Below are 22,515 nucleotides of genomic sequence, written 5' to 3'. Positions count from 1 at the left end.
ACGGTGGGGGTGGGCTTTGAGGTCTCGTATGTCTGCTTTCTGTTGCCTGTGGATCAAGATGTAGGACTCGAAGCTCTTTCTCCAGCACCATGTCTGCCTGCACGCCGCCATGTCCCACCAGGATGACAATGGACTAAACCTCTGAAACTGTAAGTCACCCAATTAAATGTTTTCCTTTATAAGAGTTGTCAGGCTGGGTGATGGTGGTACATGCCCTTAATCCCAGCACTTGGGAGGCAGACGCAGGTAGATCTATGTGAGTTCAAGGCCAGCATGGTCTACATAGGGAGTGCCAGCATAGGTTCTGAAGCTACACAGAAAAACTCTCAAAAAAACAAACAAAACAAAACAACAGAAAGGGTTGTAGTGGTCATGGCATCTCTTCAAAGCAAGAGAAACCCTAAGATATGTGTGCTGCGTTTCCCAAGAAAAGTTCATTATGAAAGAGGACCCAGGGGTTTGGTCTTCACATATGGGAAGGATTTTGCCCTTGACAAAACTGGGGAGTGAGAAATTTTAGCTATAAGAGAGACGAGAGGGGAGGGGCACAGCCTGGGCTGGAGGTCAGGTGCAGATGCAGTCAAACACAGGGGTGTTTGGGGGTTTATTATGCATACTGTTGAGTTGTAAGCACTGAGGTAAATGCAGAGTTGGGGCCACCAGGACAGGGTCAAGAGATAGGTGAGACTGTCATCGTGTGACCCCTCGGAAGGGTGGCATTGAAGTCACTCTGGGCTCTGGCAGAGACAAATGGAGGGGAGACCCAGTGGGCCGGGGCAGGAAGTGAAGGGGTTCCAACCCACCGGGGCCTGGCAACATGGTGGGCCCTGCTAAAATCTGTTACATTCCCTGACTTGGCCACTTCCTCCTTCTGAGGCTGACTGCGAAGGTCCAGCTACCAAAAGCCTCCTTTGGCTGCCCTAATTAACATGGCCAATCAAAACAAACCAACTCATCTTAACATGGGGATTCCCCTTTCACTTTACAAACGGCCGTTTTCCTATTGGCCACACGTGTCTCCTCTCTATCCAGAGGCAGTCCTTTGTCTAGACAAATACCCTGTTCCCTCTCCCTCGTTCCCTTGCTCTCCTCCCTCATCCTCATCTCCTGTCCTTGTTCCTTCTGGAGCAAATACATCCCCTTTGCGCCGGGAACTTGGTCTTGGGAGTCCTGGTTGATACTTTCCTTTCAGGAAGGCCCTTAGAACACCATCTTTTGGTGTTGGCATGAGGAAGGGGCTGAGGTAGGTGTGGAGTTCTGGGAGGCATGGTGTAGGGTAAAAAGCCCAAGCTCAATTCCAGGTCTTGAAATCCCACCAGTCCCTGAACTCAGAATCCAATCAGTCCCTGAGCTTGCCCCAAGATCAGGACTTGAAATCCCACCAATTCCCACCCTGGAAAAATCTGCCCTCGGGGGAAAACCCCACAAGAAACCCTATACAAGCCTGCCTCCCACTCAGTTCTCTCCTGAGCCAAGGTAGCCACCCACCTCCCTGTGTTTTTCCCAGTAAATCTCGTGTGAGGTTGGTTGTGCAGTGTGACTCTGTGGTATTCCTTGGCTTGGGACTGCCAGGATACCCATTCTTTCAGAGCTGTAACACTCACACATGGGTCTAAATGGAGAGATGGGTTGTGGCAATTTCTCCTCTCGTTTGCTTTTCCTGCGTAACTAGGCAGGTTTTCATGGGTGCTGTTGAGTCTGGGGTGGCAGCTGTGTCCCTAGACAGCGCCATGAAGATGAGTCCTCACCACCTCACCATGTCTAAGAGCAGCAGCTCGGAATTCCTTGCAGCCCAGAAACAACCTCTCTCTCTCTCTCTCTCTCTCTCTCTCTCTCTCTCTCTCTCTCTCTCTCTCTCTCTCTCTCTCTCTCTCTCTCTCTCTCTCTCCAGGGTTTCTTCTGTGTGGCCTTGGCTGTCTTAGAACTCATTCTGTAGCCCAGGCTAGCCTCAAACTTGGAGGCAGAGGATTTTTTTCTTTCTTAGAGAGAGTGGAGGCTGTTGCCTCCAGAAGGTCCTTTCTGTGCACCAAGGGGAGTCCTCATCAGGCTGACACGGGCCATGGCACTCATCTGTTAGGGACAGCCATGTGCTTTGCTGGGGTGCTTCAGCATGGGGTGCTTGGTCATGTTCTCTAGTGACAGGAAGAGCAACAGCACATATTAAAGTGGCTGTTGATGTTTAAACTAGCTCTCACGATGGGCCAGGTTGCTAGTGAGTGAGGAGACTGAATATTTCCATGGAAGTCAGTTGTTTAAGGTTAAAGTTTAGAGCCTAGGAATGCACTTCTCTGAGCTGATCACAAACATCTATTTTCAGGGCAAATAGTGAGGGTGAAGCGATACACCAGCTATTTTGTTGTCAAATGTCTGGACTTTCAACATGATTGCCTTTTGAATGGAATTGCTCTGTGTTCCTGGCTTCATGATGGCTGATTGAGGCCCCCATGGAACCCAGAGGCATTGTGTCTTCTGGGGTTAGCTCTAGACATGGTGAGATCTGCAGAGTCGGGAGGCCTCTTACCCCGAGACACACACTCCAGCTATGGAAAATTCATCACATGGGCGTGTTAGTAAGAGTTGAAGGCCAGGTGAAGAAGGCTCGCTAGGGTCTCCTCCAAGACGAACAGAATGATCCCAGCTTTGGAATTTAGCTGTTTCTAAAGTCCATTGGAAGAGTTCCCAGATGCAGGTTTATTAGCCCTGAGCAAACACCCACAGATTCCTGGGAGCCCGGGCTGGGACCAGGCCAGGGCTGGCTTGAAGCCTTCTCCATGGATGGGGGACACATGAACCTATCGGTCATCTCAAATGTGTTCTTCCTTAAGTTTACATCCATTTATTTATTTGGGGGTGTGGAGCACATAAATGCCACAGGAGGGATGAGGACGTTAGAGCAGAGCTTCAAGCACATCTTTTTTTGTGTGTGTGTGGTGAGACCATTGGAAGTCCCTCTGTTTGCAACTTTAAAATGTGTGGTCTACATTTTGCTGTTTCCCACGTTATGTGCTAGACCCCAAAACACAATAATAATTTCTTTTGTCTGGTAAGCCTTTGTTTCTTCCATTGAAGTCACCTAGCTTTTCCCATCCTGAGCCCTGGCAACTTCCCTTCTGCTCTCTGCTTCCCTGAATTTCATCAGTTTAGATTCTACAAATAAGGCCTGGAAGCCCATGGCATCAGTCTTTAGTGCCTGCTGTCTCCCACTGAGCAGAGTGTCTTCTGCTTCCATCCATGCCTTCATAAATAATGACTCATGGAGTTAGGGTTTTTTTTTCAAGACACAGTTTCTCTGTATAGCAGTCCTGGCTGTCCTGGAACTTGCTCTGTAGACTTGGCTGGCCTTGAACTCACAGAGATCCTCCTGCCTCTGCCTCCCGAGTGCTGGGATTGAAGGGAGTCATAGAGTCCTGAGGAGGCTTGTGCTGATCATGCTGCTGGGTAAATGGAACCGTGTTCAGTATACATGTGTCTCCCTCATTGCCCTCCAGAACACTGGAGATGCCCTCAAAGACATTGCTGGAGGTCTCTCTCTCTCTCTCTCTCTCTCTCTCTCTCTCTCCCTCTCCCCCCCCTCTCTCTCAGGTGACCTCAGGTCCTGACAAGTTGACAGTTAAGGAAGTTGAGGAAGAAAGGGCCAAGCTACAAAAGCTTCTAACCAAACTACAAAAGCCATCTTGGGTCACTTCTCCTGCCTGTGTGCCTTGGAAACAGTACTTTTGACCATAATCGTCTCAGGTAGGGTTCTGCTGCTGTGAAGAGATGCATGACCACAGGCTGTTCTGTTGCTTGGGTTGGACCTCTTCTGAGATGCATTATGAAGCAGACCATTTCTTAGTCTGTCTTTGTTCATATTTCTTCCCGGTCCCTAGGAGGCTGAGGAAGGACTGTGGATTCCAAGCCAGCCTGGACTACCTGTTGAGCCCATCTCAAAACCAAACCAAATGAAACCAAACGGTCTAGTGACCAGTTCCCACAGGGCCCAGGCACTGACATGTGGGGGACAAAGAAACATCATGGGGTTTAGTGACTTGTCCAAGGTGCAGGTGGCGGGTGAAGGACCATGAAGTCTATCCACCCGCAATGACTCAGAAGGCGTCCATTCAGGCTGCAGGTAGGGGTACAGCTGACTGACACTCTCTTGCTCCACATGTTCCCCAGGAGTTCCCCTGATCAATTTCAGCAAGTGGGCATTATACAATTTAATACCAATTTAAACATCTGGAAGACGGTTAAAGAAATTCCCTAACAGCCAGCTAGAATAACAGATGCTGGCTGGCTCTATAGCTCAGTTGGTAGAGAGCTGTGGATGAAGCCCGGGGTTTATCCCCATTGTGTAAACTGGGCTGGTGGCCCAAGTCAGCAAGCTTAGCACTCAGGGTGGGGGTGGGGGATGGGGGATAGGGGTGGGGGATGGGGCATGGGGAATGGGGGTGGGGACGGAGGATCAGAAGTTCAGGGTTTCAGGAGAGTGGTGGTGCATGCCTTTAATCCCTGCAACTCGGGAGACAGAGGGAGGCAGATCTCTGTGAGCTCGAGGCCAGCCTGGTCTACAGGGAGTTCCAGCACAGCCAGTGTTACATAGAGATCCCTGTCTCAAAAAAACAAAACAAACAAAAAACAAAGGGACAAAAAACAGTTTAACATACTTTGTTTGGTTAGAAGTGTCCACTAGTGTTTCTCACTAAAGTGCACTAACTGCTTTGTGAAGTTCAGATGGTTACATAGGCATCTAGGAGTAGACATTGGGGGTCAGACGACCTCGGGCTATCTTGGCGACCCCAGGTAAGGAAGATGTCGCCAAGATCCACACCTCTTCGACCCCATCTCGGATGAGGAAGAGCACCCAGTTTCACTTTGATTATTAGTAAGAACCGAAGGCATTTCAAGCATTGGAAAAATCCTGGGACATCAGTGTCATTTTCCTTTATTCTTTAGTTTTCTCCAAAATTATGTTTCTGATCATCAGAGCGGTGGTGGGAGGGGCTGAGTGGGCAGTGGTTGCAACACATCTCTTGGGCAGCAGGGGGCGCCCGGTGGCTTTGTATCCTTCTGGGGCCTTGAGTAATTACTGTTTTCTCTCGTTCCACTGTGGCCATTTACGTCGGGGGGGGGGGTCAGTGCGGCAGTTCTAAACATTTGCCACTACCCTGAAGGGGTATGGGAGCCTCGTGTTCTGTGTGAGGAGGGCTTGCCGGGCTGGGTTAGGTGGTAGCAGTTCCGTCAGTAGACATGGAGGAGTGTCAAGATTTTAACACCCGAATTGGTACTTAGAGGCCAAATGTTTGGGTGCCAGCTGTGGGTGACTGAACTGGGTGCTAACAGGGTTACTTTAGTTCACATTCTGGCTCCCAGTGGCTCCTGGGATTGCTATGAAAATGTGTGACTTTGGTTCCAGGTCAAGAGAATGAGCCCAGTGTCTTCACTTTTGTCCATTTAAGACCTTGCCCAATTCTCAGGACAAATCCATCCAGCTTACCCCGAGCCTGGGCCAGGCCTAACCCCTGGGAGAGCTAGCTGGGGTGGTCCAGCAGGGCTGGACAACTGTTCACGTCCACCCTGAGCTTGTCATGATACGGACTAGACCTGCACGCCCACCTTCTCAGGCCTCCAGATTGCTGCCCGTGGGCCTGGGGGGGTTCTCAGCCTCCATGGCCACTCGAGCCAATTCCTTACTGCCCCCCGACTCCCAAGCCCATGTAATCCTCCATTCCGGGAAAGCATTCTGACCTCTAGCGGGCCCTGGGTCTCTCTGCCATCTCCTAGGGAACTGCTAAGCCCTTCTTCCAGAAGCAAGAGGAACCAGCAGTGCCCAAGAGCCACCATGAACAGTGTCACTTTCAAGGATGACGACCCGGAACCGGGAACGGGAGAGGAACTCAATAACGGGGCATGTTTGGCTGAGCGAGCCAGTGAGCAGCTCCCCTCCTCGGCTTCTGCTTCAGCTCCCGCCTCCAGGTCCCTGTCCTGCCTGAGTTCCTGCCCTTGCTGCATTTGGTGATGACCAGTTATACGGAACTGTGGGTGGAATGAGCCCTTCCCTCCCCAACTTGCTTCTGGTCATGGTGTTTCATCACAGCAATCGTAATGCTAACTAAGACCACTTGGTACCAGGATAATTGGCTATTGCTGTAACAGGCCTGACCGAATTGTCTTTGGTGGTGATGGTGGGGATTGTGGAAGGACTTTGGAACTTCGGCTAGAAAAGCTACAGAGTGTTGAGAGCTCAGTGGGCTGCTTTGTAGGAGCTTGGGAGATAAGAGTGTTTGCTGCTGGTGTTTTATCACAGCAATAGTAACTTTAACCAAGACACTGATTTTTGAGGAGGAAGTAGGGTTTGGGAACAAATAACCAGAGATACAAGAGAGCATGAGGGCTGCAGACTCAAATTGGATGGGGAAATCCTTCTACTGATGGAACTGTCACAAGCCATGCTCATGACATCGCCAGTATTTGCCTAGTTTTGATCTCTGAGAGGCGTTGATTGTTACTTATTTGGATGTTTGTTGGTTCTACAAACCTGTGGGGAGTCTGTCAGCCAGGAAGGCATCCCCTGAGACTGCACAAACAAACCAGCCCTGCTCTTGGGGTGCAGGTGCTCGGCTGAGGGAAGAGCTTTGCTCGGCAGTTCTCCACCAATCGCCTTTAATTACGGGAGTCCCTGCTCCCCCGACAGTAATTTTGCTCAGTGGGAATGAATGTGTGTTTGTATTCGGGGGTCCCATCAATGCCTCTGGGAATGTTCTTTTTGTAGTCTGTGTTTTGGGTCTTAAACTCTCTTAGTGATGAATTCTGCAGAAAAGATACAGAGTCTAAGAATAAGCAATGTGTGTGGGGGGAGGCCAGGCATGAGTGGGGAGGGGCTCCCCTCATTAACACTCAAAACACAGAAAGTGGTTTTTCAGGTTGGACAAGCAACTGTAGCCGGCTTCCCAGGAGTGTGGGCAACCTGGGCGCCCCAGCTTCACTGTGGAAGGAACCCCATCCATTCCTTCAGAGGTCCCTCATGAGAAAGTGAACACTAGCAGTCACCTCCAAAAGGTTTGTGGCCAAAATGAACTGTATTTGATTAAGTCTGATATTCTTGATAGAGTGTGTGCCGTTTCATGGGACTAACACTGGCTAAGCCTGTGGGGAGCGTGGAAATACAGCCCTGGCAGACAGCCCCAGGCACACAGCAGCCCCTAGCAGTGAGGACACTTGTTCCTGGGGAGAAAGAACCATCCTAGGACCTTCAGGCCAGAGCTGAAGGTCCTAGGGACCTTCAAGAAGGGTCTCTGTCATTTCTGTGGCTACAGTGTAGGCTTCTGGGGGATTCTTTGTCTCATTTTTTCACTGTCATCTGCGTGTTCCCTGGGAAACGTCCTGCCTACTGGCCTGCAGCGCAGCTAAGCACGACTTTCTCAACTCTCTATGGATCCTAGCTGTTGTATTAGTTACTTTTTTGGTTGTGGTGACCAAATACCTGACAAGAAGCAATTTAGGGGAGAAGGGGTTTATTTTGGGCTTACAGTTGGAGAGGCCCCAGTGCAGCATGTCGGAGAAGGCTTGGTAGGAGCGAGAGGCAGCCGGTCACTTTGTGTTTGTGGTGGTGGTGAGTGAGCACAGGGAGCAAGCTAGGCTATAAACCCCACACCGGTCCCCAGGTCTGCCTTCTAAAAGTCCCCAAAACTCCCCCCAAACACCGGCACCAACTGGGGACTGAGTGTCCAAACACATGAGCCCACGGGGCAGATTCTACATTCAAAGCACCGTAGCTGTCAAAGCCTGGAGCATCATTTATTAGTATTATTTTTATTTTTATTTTTTATTTTTATTTTTTGGTTTTTACGAGACAGGGTTTCTCTGTATTGTTTTCGAGGCTGTCGGTCCAGCCCTGCCTCGAACTCACAGAGATCTGCCTGCCTCTGCCTCCCGAGTACTGGGATTAAAGGCGTGCGCCACTACCGCCCGGCTTATTAGTATTATTTTAAAAGATTTTTAAAAATTGTGTGTGATTGCGCGTGCTGATAATCTAGAAGGTGTTGGAGCTCGGGGGAAGTGGAGTTACAGGCAGTTGTGAATTGCCTGTTGTGTGTGCTGGGAATGGAGTTTGGGTCCTCTGCAAGAGCAGCTCTCAGAGCAAGGGACCTCTATCTAGGGACCCCTCCTGATTGACAGATTCCCCACCGGTTTGTAGAACCAGCATGCCTGAGGGAAAATCAGCTATTGACCACCAAGTAATCAAAACAAGGAAATACCGGCAGAGAGACAGCTGAGCCATCTCTCCAGCCTCATTATTAGTACTTTTTTAAATGTTTGCTTTTTATTGTGGTAGGAAAATTTAGTGTAGCGCCTAACCTTTACAGAGGCTTTTTAAAATTTACTTTTGTTTTGAGACAACGTCTCTCTGTGTAGCTCTGGCTGGACTGGAACTGTGGCGGTTCACAACACTGTAACTTCAGCCTCAGGTGATCTTATGCCCTCTTCTGGCCTCCTTAGGCACCAGCTACACACACCGTGCACAGACATACATGCAAGCAAATATCCATAGACATAAAAAAAACTTGAGACAAAAATCCCAAACATTCCATGCTGGTATTTTTCCCCAAACGGATCAAGTCTTGGCAGTGTGTTTCTAGAATTTACCTTTTACCCCCTCTTGGAAACAGAAGCAACATTTCCTGTCTTCGTATTTAACTAGCCTTTTCTGATATCTTTATGTCTTCTCTGTTCCTCTTTTTAAAGACCTATTTTTATTTTTAATTATGTGTGTGTGGGGGCGGCCGTGTGCACATGGTGTGCGCACAGAAACGTAGGGGCCCTCGGAGCCCAGAGGTGTTGTATGCCCCTGGGCTGGAGTTACAGGGACTGTGAGCTGCCTAGAATGGATTCTGGGAACTGAACTCTGACCTTCTCCCTGCTCTTAGCCTTGGAGCCGCCTCTCCAGCATTTCTTCAGTGGTCTTCCATTTGGCCTGCAGCAAGCCCCTTGGCTTCCCCACTTTGAGTTGTTTGGCTCTGAAAGTAACGTTATAGAGAGTATACCAAAGGTCTCACCCTTCTCTCATTAGGAGATTTCAGTTCCCATGATGTGCGACCCGACAGGAGAATTTACAGCTCTGAGAAGCGGTACCAGCAGAGCAACCCAGTCAGATGCTGAAGGTAAGGAAATGATCTAATTCTAAAATAAGCCTTCTGTGTGGCGTTATGTAGATTCAGGCAGAGTCTCCATGGTGGGGGCAGGGGTTTCTGAAAGTGATTTAATTCCTCAGCCGCCCAAACAATCAGACATTGTCCTATGGCCTATGAGGGAGGGGACAGAAGTCTTCAAACAGTAACTTGTAGAATTTAATTGTAACTCATTTGATGTTCACGTATGTGAGCATCATACGTTTAAAAAAAGGTTTATTTCCTTAAATGATTTATTTATTTTTATTGTGCGTGCGTTGATGTTTTGCCTGCATGTGTGTTGTGTCTGTGTGAGGTTGTCAGATCCCCTGGGCTGGAGTTACAGACAGTTGTAAGTTGCCATGTGGGTGCTGGGAATTGAACCCCGGTCCTCTGGAAGAACAATCAGTGCTCTTAACTGCTGAGACATCTCTCCAGACCCTGAAAAGGTTTATTTTTGCTTATTTTTATGTGATGTGTCTCTGTATGTACACATGAGTGCAGTTGCTCTTTTAGTCCAGAAGAGGGCGTTGGATTCTCTAGACCTGATGTTACAGGTGGTTGTGAGCCACCTGCTGTGGGTGCTGGGAGTTGAACTCAGGTCCTCTGCAAGAGCAGTACACTGTCCCAGCCACTGAGCCACCTCCCTAGCCTCAGGCATCCATCTTTTCCAAATATTTTATTTGCTTATTTGTTGCTTCCTGCAGAGTACCTGTCCCACGTGGCTTAATTTTGTCATCTGTAAAATAAAGGGAAAGAACGGACTAGATGGTGCCTCAGCGGCTTCCAATTCTGAGTTTTTATTATTCCTGCAATGAAAACAGGCAGTGCCCAAGGGTCTACAAGAGATCTGACTCGCCCCGATGTGGGGGTCTCTGTAGAGGTAGTCAGGGAGGGCTCCTGATGGTCCCCACTGTAGTCTCAGAGTTAAGGCTCATGTCTACTTTTTCAGGTTTAGCCTAAAGGTGACTTTATGACACTGAGCGCTGAGGGCAGGGACAGCTGAACTGACAATGTTGCCGGGAGGGCTGCCCTGTCTGTGGGAGGCATGAAGGTCCTCGTGCCCACAGATGAGCTCTAGGGGAACCTGGACTATTAGCACCAGGAGTTGTCTCAAGGGAAGGACTGCAACCCCTGTTATCTGCCCAGAAGGCCAGGAGTGGATGTCCATGATAGCCTGGTAACCTTTGTGTGTCTGTGTGTCTGGAGACCACACCGGACCCTCCTCCAGCCCTTTGTCATACGTTTATTTTTGTCAGTCAATCTATAGAACCCATTTTTTTAATGGAAGGTGTCACATGCACTTTACAAAGAGTTTTGCTGTAGTCACGTCCCATCTTTATTTAGCTTACTTTGTTCCTTGGAGAGATTTATGTGTGCTTTATTGTGCACGCAGGATTGAGGTAATTGTCACCGGAATAAGTTTTCACCAATCGTGCTGGGCTTAAATATGCCTAAAATAAACTACTTGGGGTCAGACTTCTAAAGTTTGAACCAGCACCAGCTACTTGGTCGTACTGAACCAAACCGCCTTCTTGCCTCCCATGGTTTGTCACAGCTGGCTGCGGAGGTTGCAGAGACATTCCTACCTCTGCCCCCACCCCCGCCGAGCCCCACGCCCATCGGGTCCCATTCTTCCCCTGTGTTCATTTGCCAGGGAGCTCAGATGATAGTCACAAATGCACAGCGAGATGCTGGCGGCGCAGAGACCAAAGCACACACATATTTCTTTTAATATTTTGGTTGGGCGTGCAGACAGCTGTGAGAGGCTCTGGTGCCTATAGCAAGAGGGAGTGAAGTGACTGACGGTCTGTATGTAGCTGGCGTTGGGCGGGGAATTGCCTTCACTTTTCCAGGGCTAGCTCCTTGGTGTGGAGTTTGTACAGAGACCCGGAAGCCGTGCTGGGCCCGAGAATGTCTCTTTAAGGTACTGTGGTTTTTCTCGCAGCTTCCTGGAACTCTCTCAGCAGCTTGTTTGCTGTGCAGGGGTGGCAGGTGACCCTGGATGCTGTGGGCACACATGAGCCTGCTGTGGCTGTACGTCTCCCTGGTCTCTGGGTTCACAGTGCCGTGAGTCCTCTCCATGCTGCTTTGAGGATAGCAAGCAGTGTCCTCTGCAGTACCACAGAACAAGTACCCTCTCTTGTGGCTTTTTTTTTCCCAACTGCATCTCCACCTGCTGGGCTTGAAAGTGTCCCCCATACTTCACGCCTCAACACCACCCCAAGTGTAAAAGTGCCAACTGGCAGGAGCATCACAGGTGGTTACGTCAGCAGGCCTGTGGCCTGATGAATTGATTGGCAGCATTGTTCGGAGAGGGGACTTGTCACAGAGTGGGTCTGCCTCTACCCTCTCCTCTCGTGTCACGTGTTCTCTCACCTCCCACCACATTACAGACGTGGCAGGAAACTGCGTCCCCACCCTGACCTTCATGACCTCCATAACTGTCGGCCAAGTGAACTTGGATTGCTTGAACATTTCCCAGAGAAGAGACTGGCATGCCACTCTGTCTCCCCTCTGCCCCAGCTGCATAGAACTTCTTTTTTTTCTCCCTTTTTAAAATGTATCTTTTTACACACATTTGCATAGAAAGTCTTGGTCATTGCAACTCATAAGGAAAAAGTGTCGTGTGCTCTTCTGGAAGCTAGTGTCCTCCTTTGCTGACTTTGCAGGGTTTTCCTGCCCACCATCTTGGTTCGAGGCAGTCCTGTCTTTCACATTTACATGTGAGGGTTCTGGGGGTTGAACTCAGGTCGCCAGGTTTGCACGGCAAACACTTTACCTGTACAACTGTTTCACCCGCCCAATCCTCATTTCCTCTAGAATTTTGTCACAGTAAAGAGAAGACTAACACAGTGTCATTGGATGCAGGCTTCCTCAAGAAGGGGTACAGCTGTAGGTTAAATTATATCCCTGTAAAAAGATGTGTTCAAGTTTGGTTTTTCTGTGTCTGACCATTTGTCTGCATGTACCTATGTGCACCACGTGTGTGCAGTGCCCACAGAGGCCAGAAGAGGGCGCAGGATTCCCCTGGAATTGGGGTTATGAATGGTTACCTGACATGTGGGTGCTGCTGGGTAGGCCGCCCTCACCCCTGACCTCTGGGGATCCTAGATGCTAGCGGCTGAGGTGACTGGTCTGCTTGCTCTTCCCTTGGGTATCTGGAGTTTGTGGTTTGGGGAGTCCAGTCATCCATTTTGGCTAGTGTCTTGGCTGCCATGTAGATGTTCTGAGGTCCAGATGGTACTTTTATTGGCCCCTGGCACAAAAGGCCTCATGGATGGCGTTCTTAGAAAATAGCTTTCTTTAATAGGTACCCATGATAAGCTCTCAACTGGTCCTCATTTCTGGCTCTATCCATGGGTACCTCCAAGTTCTGAGGTGCCCATCATTTTCTTCCGGGAGCAATCCCTGATCTTCCATGTTTCCTGAATGTCATAGTCCTAGTGGCAATGCAGACCCAGGCTCTGGGGGATTCAGAGGTGGAAGGACAAGTGTCCTTTTCCAATAGTCCTGAATAAGAATCAGGACAGATTCTTGCCTCTGCTTTCAACTTTCTAAGCTTTGCGGATTTGGAAGGAGGTGCTTGCCATAGCTCCCTGCATGTAGTACCCACCTCTCCCTCCTCTCCCCACCACCCACATGGTCGAGAGGCTCAAGGCTCTCTTCTGCTATCCCTTCCAATCTTCCACTCTTGAAGGCTGGATTTCCCCCGGCCCTACCACGGGCGGTGACCTTAGGATCTTCCCTCATCATTTCTGCATCCCCAAGGCCAGGAATTCCTCGAGGACACCGTCTGCTGTCTGTTCATCTACCCTTGGTACCAGGGAGTTCATCCAGGAAGCACAGGCATGAAAATGGGAGCCACCCCCAGGTCACAGAGTAACCCAGAGGTTGTCTGTGTGCTCTGGTATTTTTAGCCTTAAAGGAAAACACACTTTAACCCTCCCTCTCCCAGTGAATTCTGCATAGGCCAACATGGCACCTGCGGGAGCCTTGGGAAGCACATTGAGAAACACTGTTCTAGATATTTTTGTGACACTCCAAATGACTTTAGTTTTCTCCTTCACCTGAACATGCAGTCACCCCTAACAAAAGCTCTTGTGTTGAGGGCTTCCTGCCCAGCAGGTGGCACTATTGAGTGGTGATCAAATTCAGAGTACTCCAACGCCAGCGATCAATCATCAGTTCATTCTGTATGGGCTACAGAGAGACCTGGGGCAGGGATGGAGAGAGTGGGTCCCTGGGGACACGCCTTTGGAGGGCATGGCATGTCCCTCAGGACTTCCTGTCGTCCCTCTGCCTCCTGGCATTTTGTTCCATCCCCCATTCCTGTCTACTGTCTGTCTACCTCTCCATAGAAGCAGCAGGGCCAAGTGACCACTGATTGAAATCACTGAAACCACAGCCATACTAAAACCTTCCTGCTTTGACTTGTTTCTCTTGGTTATTTTGCCACAGCTATGGCAAGGCAGGCGAGCACATCCCCGATGCTGTTATTGTTATGAGTGTGGCAAGCCAGATAATTTGGGTGTAAAACTCAGGTGGGGACAGAATCTGGGCATCGGTCGAGAACCTTCTTCACTTTGTTAGACTTTTTTGCCTATAGATTCTTGTAGGCATTTCAGGCAGATCGCGTGGGACAGGTATTCTGGCACTTGGGAGTCACAGAATACTGAGTGTTACACAGTTCAGATGGAAAGGTATCCTGGAGCTCGGGAGCCAAGGACCGTAGTAAGTGTAGCAGCTTACAGCCCTGCCTCAGGGAAAGGCTTCCCAGTGTATTGGCTCTGCTCCAGCAGGAGGGCAGGAGAGGGTCTTCCAGCTGGAGATGTTTGCCCAGTGTAACAGTTTTGCTCCGGCAGGAGAAGGTTTCCCGGGTGGGCTAAGTTGCTACAGTTTAGCTCTGCTCTGCCAGGGGAAGGCTTCCCCAGCCGAAGTGTTACAGCCCTGCTCACTCTGCTCTGCCCAGAGGCATCTTTGCTCCCCCGCAAAAGAAGGTCTTCACCCAATGGTCATCGAAGGGGTTTATTGGGAGGAAAGAATCCAGGAGAGTGGCTGCCCTCTGCCAGAGTGGCCGAAGACAGTGGGTAGCGCGAACAGCCACAAGCTGAACAGACACAGGGTTTATATTGGGCTTCCACGGTGGGGATTGGTCAAATTTCAATCCCTGAGTTTACATGGCTACATCTCCTGCTCAGGGATTGGCTAGTTTTCTGCACAGGGTTAGGGTCAGATTTGACTCTGATTTCAGGGCCAGAGTGTGTTTTTTTGGCTCTACTCAGGGTGTGTTTCTTTGGCTGTCCCTTTTTCCCACGATGCTGATGCCAGGGCAGGGCGAGGCACTCTTCGGGAAGAGCCCTACAGGTGAGTGAGACTACAGTTAGAGGAAGGGAGGGAGGGGAAGGGGGAAGCCTCAAGCCATTCAGGCTTCCAGAATGGTACGTGGGAAGGTCTGTCCCATCCCCCTGAGGCCCGGGGCAGCAGAGAACAACTAAGGCCAAGCACTGCATCAGAATAGGAAGGTGTGCCGTGAGGACCACTGGCTTTAGGACCTACACGTCGGGGACATCTGTCCCTTGCAATCCCTTGCAAAGGAGAGACACATGATTTTGAGTGGCTCTGGGATTTCCTGGTGCCTAGAGAGGTTCTCTTACACCTTGGATGAGGGTTTTCTGGACTCTCTCTCAGAGCCCTGTGATGGAGGGCTGTCACTGAGTATGTGGGGGGAGGGACAGGGTGGGAGAAGGCTGCTGCGTACAAGGCTGCCATTAGGGGCGCTGCCCCAACGCAGCTGCTGCCTGCCGTTCCTGACCCAAGTATTAGTTGAGGAACAGCAGATGTTCTTGGAGAAGAAATAAAGTCGATTTTTAAAGTCAGCGCCAAGCAGGCCTCTCTGTGTGTCTTGAAGTAGCGGAAAGGGCCAAACAGACCCGTGGTTGGTGTTCACAGCTCTGAGAAGACCCTGTGTCAGAATGGTTGGATGAAGAACGGGGAGGGTGTTGGAGAAACCCCAAACACACAGTCTTGGCGAGTTATGTCTCTAATCCCCACGGTGGCCACAGTGAGGGTTGTCACTTGGCATTCGACAGGGGGGCAGACAGAGGCTGGTTTTCCTCAGGCCATGCAGTGATACCTCAGATGCGGGACCTCAGGCGGAAGGTGGAGAGGAGATTCAAGTCCTTCGCCTTCTCCGTCTGGGATGGGAGCGCCCTGAGGGTGCTGCTGTCACTGTAAGCCACAGACTGTTAGGAGCTACGACTCAGAAGGGGACCGAGGTGTTGTCATTCACTCACCTGCCCACCCTGACACTTCATTCACTTGGCAGGTACCGCCGAGCTGGAAAGACTGACCACAACTCACGAGCCGCCCCAACCCAGCCACAAGGGAAGTGACCTGTCTGGGGTGGACAGCTGCCTAGGGCGGCTTCCCCATAGGGTCTGGACCAGCAGGCTGCGATCTGTGTGACTTCCCTGGCCCTGGCTATGCACATTAACTGTAACATGATGACATAATTATAGAAACGGAGAACACCCTTCATTTCCTCAGCCACCTGCCCTCATCAGCGACAGCCCCAGAACATGCTGGAAGAACTTGGACGCACCAACACTTCATTACAAGCCGAGGCTAGCGGTGAACAAAATAAATATGCATCGGAGGCTGAATGCCTATAATTAGCGTTCCCATGCGGCTAAAGAAAACGAGAGACGTTTTAATTCTAGAACTCTGCGTGAACGTTAAGTCGCTGCTAGGGAACGGTTCTCGAGACTTAACCTGTGAGGGCCCGAGGGACAGGCAGAGTTAAGATCCTTGGGGTAGGTAGGGTTCAAATGAAGCTGCCACGCCGCTAGATAGCCCGGGCCGTTGCTTGCCTCCCAGAGCCAAATGAACTCTCCCAACTCTATGACAGGCTGGCATCGTCCCCTGGCACCCACGGACTGGGTGAATCTAGTCACCTAATAAACAGCTAACGCAGGCATGTCTGTTGTTTCCAGAGAGGCTAGGAAGGGCGTTTCACTTGCTGCCTTTGAAATTCACATGCAGAAGCAGGATGCTTTTATCTGTCAGCCCCTTAAGCTCAGTGCTGGGAATAACTTCCAAACACTGCCCTGCTCTGCACTTGGCATGGCCAGTCAGCCTGGGGATTTTGTGCCTCCGTCACCATTGATTACTGGATGGGAGAACTTGGCATTGCTGAAGGAGAACGGGCCACATGGTCCCGAACTCCTCAGCCCATCCAAGGGGTGATGGGGCTCTCTATATCCCTATGGCTAACCTAACAGAGGCATTTGAGGTGAGCAGATAGGCAAGCTGGGGAATCCCCAGCATGGAGCCCAGGAGGGTCATGGAGGAGACACGCCCCGTCTCCTGACTTCTGTGTCCCCAGTCAGCAAGTGTTTGGTGGTAAGAGTAGCATTGTGCTCAGCCCCCACAAGGAGCTATATTCAGCTTGTTCAGTTCCAGAATCCCATGAGTGGGGGAGTAAGGCCAGTGTCCTTATGCCTTGGTGGCCACCAGAATCTTAAAGCAGGGGCTACTGTAGCCTCAAGCCAGGAAGCATGGCCACAATCAGCATCTGGGAATGCAGTGCTGACCTCACAGGCATGAGGTGGTCTGTCCCATTTCAGCTAAGAGGACTGTTCACACCAAGAGCTGGTTTTTTTTTATTACACTTTTTTTATTAGTTTATTTCTTACATTCCAATCCCAGTTCCCCCTCCCTCCTCTCCTCCAGCTCCCCCCACTACCCCCTCCTCCCCTCTGTTCCACAGACAGGATGAGGCCTCCCCTAGGAAGCCTAAGTTTTACCATCATCCAGGCAGGACCAAGGCTTCTCTCCACCCCCACACCCCTGTGTTTAGGATGGGCAAGGTATCTCTCCATATAGAATGGTCCACTGAGTCAGTTTGTGCATTAGTGTTAGATCTTGGGCACACTGCCAGTAGCCTCATATATTGTCCCAGTCACACCATTGTCACCTGCATGAAGGGAGTCTAGTTTGGTCTTATGCAGGTTCCCCATTTGACGGACCTGAGTCAATGATGTCTCACTAGCTCGGGTCAGCTGATTCTGTGGGATTCCCCATCATGGTCTTGACTCCTTTGTTCATATTATCACTCCCCCCTCACTTTGATTGTACTCCAGGAGGTTGGCCCATTGGTTAGTTGCGGATTTCTGTGTCTGCTTCCATCTGTTTCTGGAAGAGGGTCCTAGCTTCTCTGGGGTTATGGATTGTAGCCTGGATATCTTTTGCTTTATGTCTGGTATCCACTAATGAGTGAGTACATACTATATTTGTCTTTCTGGTTTTGGGTTACCTCACTTAGGATGTTTTTTTCCTAGTTCTGTCCATTTGCCTGCAAATTTTAGGATGTCATGGTTTCTTACTGCTGTGTAGTGCTCCATTGTGCAAATGTACCACGTTTTCTTTATCCATTCTTCAGTTGAGGGCCATCTAGGCTCTTTCCAAGATATGACTATTATAAACAATGTTGCTATGAACATAGTTGAGTAAATGTCATTGTGGTGTGAATGTGCCTCCTTTGGGTGTATGCCCAACAGTGGTATTGCAGAGTCTTGAGGTAGGTTGATCCCTAATTTTCTGAGAAATCACCATACTGATTTCCAAAGTGGCTGTACAAGTTTGCACTTCCACCAGAAATGGAAGAGTGTCCCCCTTTCTCCAGCATAAGCTGCCGTCAATGTTAATGAATTTTTCATTTCCTCTTTAAGGGCCTCAATCATCCTTATAAAGTTATTATTAGGTCATTTTCTTCTACTTCATCTGTGTTGGGATGCTCAGGTGTCGCTGTTGTAGCATCACCAGTTTCTAGTGCTGCCGTATCGCTCTTTATGTTGTTGAGTGTGTTCTTACCTTGCTGTCTACGCATCTTTTCCTCTAATCGGTATATGTGGAGCTTGTGCTTCAGGAGGTCTCTCTTTCTCCAGTGGTATAGTTGGGGGCTGTGGCTCCATTGACCCCTCCTTCAGGCACCAGTAGAGCAGAGCTTCCGGTGAATGCTCCTCCTGGTGGAAGTGGGCCCAATGCTCAGGTGGTCACTCCTCGCTGTGCAGGTGGGACTACAGCTCCCGTGGACGCTCCTCCCGGTGTAGGCGGGGCTGAGGGTCCAGTGGTCAATGTAGTAGCGGGGTATCTCCAACAGAGAGGTGGCAGTGGATGCTGGCCGGGACACAGGTGCTCTTTCCCAGAGGAACTTCTCGCGATAGTTTCTGGAAGCTACTGCTGTAAAGTGCTGCTGTTGCTTCACCGGCTGATCACTCCTGGGGCTGAGGCTGGAGCCTCCCTCTGATACTGCTTCCGGTTCTGAGGCTCGTGGTTCTCTTGATACTGAAACTCAGGTCTTCCTCTGACTCTATGTCCAGGCTGGGATTCTGGCCTCTCACTGACATTGCTCTTGGGCTCTGACACTGAGGTTCTAAAGTTCGTGGCTGCCTTGGCGCTGCTCCAGGCCTGAAATTCAGGCCTTCCTCTCCACCAAGAAAGAGCTTTTTAAACACCAGCGTAGAAATACCAGAAGAATTCCATCTTTGCCATTCAAGAGCATCTTCAACAGAAACCACACAGGAAGAGAGGTCCTGAAACACCTGTGTTTCCTCTGGAGTACTTTGAAACCTCAACCATCTGCCCTGTGCTCTGTAGCTGGACAGAGCCCCTGAGGGACAGCGCCCTCTGCAGGACAGATACAGACGTGTTGTGGATGCAGAGAGACCCTGGGTATTTCGTGTGAGGCTTGGGCCTGGAATTCATCCTGGAAGTTCAGGTCAGTTTTATTTTTTCTCCTTAAAGATAAATGTGCTTTAAAATTTTTATTTTGAAACTAAGTCCCACAAAGCCCAGGCTGGCCTTGAACTCTCCATGTAGATGAAGATGACCTTGAATTTAACCCTTCCTGACTCTACCTCCCAAGGGCTGGGATTATGAGCAAGCAGCACCCTGCTTGTCCTCTTCATTAAGTGACCGTGGCTGTATCACAAATGGTGCTAGGAAGGGCCAAAGCCACAGGGACACTCGGAGCTGACCGGCTGGTGGAGGCCACACTAGGACAATGTAAAGTCCTGAATCCTGGAGCCAGGAACCAACCCCGATGTCCAGAGACCCCGGAACGTGCTGTCCTCTCCCTCAAGCTCCATTCATGCATCCTGTTCCTTGGCGGAGACTCTCTGCTGAGAAGGACGCAGCTCTGTGCTGCTGGTGCGCATGCCTAGGGGTGTGCTTTGTGCAGGAAGAAGGTGGGCATGCTGGGGGGGAGGGCAAGTCTTCAGCTGAGCCATCTGGCGGGCTTTTGGAATGGTGTCTTAGAGCGCAGAGCCATAGAAGCTTGGCCACAGACTCCAGCAAGGCCAAGCTTTCCTCAGTGGGAGTCCCTGAGGATTGGATTCACCCATGAGTTGACATCTAATCCAACCCACTCATGCTTTCTGGAGGCGGCTGGCACTTCTCCTCACTCAGGGGCCAGATTGACTATGACAAGGACAAAATATACCTGTCCTTTCTGTCCTGATTTGTGACTCGAGAGGGGAATTTAGCCATCACTCCTGAGGGGAAGGGTGAATTCTAGACAGTGGCATACGTACTTTGGCACCTATGTTTGCCTGCTTGGGACTCCTGTGTACCCCAGCCCGTAGGAAGCCTCCTTATGAGACCCTAGGGGGATGAATATTAAATGGATGGATGAGGAAATGCGGTGTCTGGCACTCAGCGTGCAATTACCAACTGCTAATTGATTCGGATGACTAAACCAGGAAGCAGTGACTGAACTAAACATCTCTAGGATAATGATTTGGCTCAGTTCATCAGAAAAAAGCCAATCACAGGATGACTGATTTTGGAATGGCCTTTTACTCCAGGCTTCCTTTTAGGAGTGGGCTCTTGTGAGACATCCCAAGCAGGATGCAGTTGAACTATGGATTCTTTGGGGGGGGGGCAGGAAATCTCTCATTGCACGGTGTATGGTACCTACTGGCCTCTGGACATGCCTGGCAGTTTCCCTGGGCGCTGCTGGTGGATGCTGTGAGCTCTGTCCTCCTACCTACGACTCCTGTGACACATTGTCACCTGCTGGGGTGGCTCTGGTTTACTGTCATCTCTTTGCTTTTCATCCTTTCTCCCAGACAGGGATTAGAGGTGGGAGTCCTTGTGTGCCTGCAGCTTGAAGTCCATTACACCCGTGTTCTTTGTTTGCCGGGGCTACACTCCACTGTGGGAAAAAAAAGAGCCGTAATATATAGCCACAGACCCACCAATTTGAAATGCAAGACTCAGTGACTGGTGGGAGATTTGTACAGTCGGTGACTGGCACCATGCTTTAACTTCAGAGCAGAAGAAACCCTGAGCTCACGAGCAGTCATTCCTCACTGTGTAGTTGAGGATAACCTTGAACTACTGGTTCTCCTCCTTCCTCTTCCCAAGTCTTGGGACTACAGGCATGTGCTACCTTGCCCTTCTCGGACCTAAGTTTAATTTTGGAGGGTGCAATTGTTGACCATGGGTTGATGCAATGTCAGTGTTTTGGGAACGGCTTGTCCAGCTCTGCTCACTCTGATGCCTAGGGTTCCCCTGGCCTGGAGCACTGAACTCGTCCACACTCCTTTTGCAAACTGGTTCCAAAGGCTTAAGCTCACACGGGCAGGTTTCCCGTGGCGACGATCCCACTTCTTGGTACCAATGTTAGTTACTTTTCTGGTGGCTGGGATGTGATACATGACAGAAAGAATTGAGAGGAGCTTAAGAGGACAGAGTCCATCACTTTGGGGAAGGGATAGCAACGGGAGGCTACTTTCTTGACTGATCATCTAGTAGCCAGAAATGAAGACAGGTGGTATTACCAAGGCTTTCTATTTTAAAAAGTCATATATTTTTATGAATATGGGTATTTTGCTTGCATGTGTTGCCTCAGGAGGCTGCAGATACAGATGCTGGGAATCGAACCCAGTTCCGCTGGAAGAGGAACCAGTGCTCTTAACCACTGAGCTATCTCTCTGGACCTCTCTACCTTCTAACCTTCTATTCAATCTGTGGGATGGTGGCAGTCACATTTAGGGTAGGCCATCCTTACTCTGTTGAGCCTCTTTGGAAGCATGCACGCAGACACAGCCAGGGGTGTGTCTCCTAGGTGATTCTAAGTCCCGTCAGGTTGAAAATCGAGACTGACCATTGCTGATACCAGAAAAGCTGATTTCCGTGAACCAGGCTAAGCAGAACATCTCTCTAGTGGGAAATTCACATTTTAATTTCCCAGCATACTAAGAGACATTTAAGGGTCAAACATGCACCAGGACACACATGAAATATGAATAAATGTAACATGGATTAGCATGATATAGACCTTTATGGTCAGGGAACAAAAATTCAAAAGGACTGGCAAGGGCTCAGCCAGGAGCATGCTTACCGTGTCAACATGAAGATCTGAACACCCGCATAAAAAGCTGGGTGTGGTGGTGCAGCCCATAAGCTCTGTACTGGGGAGGCAGGGACAGGAGGATGTCCTGGGTTTGCTGGCCAACCAGTCTAACTGAATTGGTGAGCTCCATGGTCAGTGCGAGACCCTGTCTTAAAAAATAAGGTGAAGGTTGGCAGACCTTCTCACTTGTACGTGTGCATGCACACACACAAGCACTCGTGTGTAAATGTATGCTCACACTCACATGTATACACACAGGTGTTCCACAGACAGACAAACAGACAGACACACATGCACCACAAGATCAACAAAAAAGCAGGGGTCCACCAGTCAGGCAAGACGAATCTTAGCCTGTGACATTGAACTGGATGGAATCTACAGGATTATTGGTTTTTGTTTTAATTTGGCTGGATGATGACTAATCTTGTTTGGGGAGAGGTAGGAAGGGAGTCATGTTGAAAGCTTTCTTGTGATTTCTGTTGTTGAAGATGAGAGCCTGTCCCTCTGGCTTAGTCACCGGGGACAGCGGTGCAGTGTTTTCCTCAGTGAAGGATGGCACTTTCAAGCTGGTTACCACAGAATAAGTCTACCTTGCTTCCCTAAAAATGGCATCTCGCTCTCTCTAGCTTGCCCAGCTGTGCCAGAGATGCTAGGGTGGTTGGGCAGCAGCATCCCCTCCCCTCCTGCCCAGCTCCGGAGAGAGTGTTTGAAAATTGGATTCATTTTTGTGCTAATGGTTGAAATGATGCCCTGGGAATGTTCAACATATTATAGTGATTGCTTATTCTGCCGCAGATGTGGAAGTCTATTACTGAAAAAAAATACATGTTTTTAATTTCCTTCATTACCCGTCTGAGGGTTTCTTCCTTGTCTGGACAGTTTGTTTAAACAGAAATTGTGCCGGGTTGGTGATGAGAGGCGTGCTGGGTGAGGTCAGTAAATTTTAAT

The 22,515-nt window shown here is 49.9% G+C and overlaps 1 long non-coding RNA gene across 1 annotated transcript; it reads left to right on the top strand.

Moving 5' to 3' along the window:
- The first annotated feature begins 113 nt into the window (after nt 1–113).
- On the top strand, nt 114–17,103 carry LOC110343689. The gene is made up of 7 exons (XR_005870865.1): nt 114–149; nt 3,583–3,735; nt 5,764–5,955; nt 6,903–7,038; nt 9,050–9,140; nt 14,432–14,513; nt 15,475–17,103. It is a non-coding gene; the product is annotated as an uncharacterized LOC110343689 (long non-coding RNA).
- The last annotated feature ends 5,412 nt before the right edge of the window (nt 17,104–22,515 follow it).

This window comes from Mesocricetus auratus, unplaced genomic scaffold (assembly GCF_017639785.1).
Source record: "Mesocricetus auratus isolate SY011 unplaced genomic scaffold, BCM_Maur_2.0 Super-Scaffold_100024, whole genome shotgun sequence".
NCBI classification, from domain to species: domain Eukaryota; kingdom Metazoa; phylum Chordata; class Mammalia; order Rodentia; family Cricetidae; genus Mesocricetus; species Mesocricetus auratus.
Note: the sequence above shows the minus strand (reverse complement) of the source record. Positions and strands in the feature narration are given on the sequence as shown.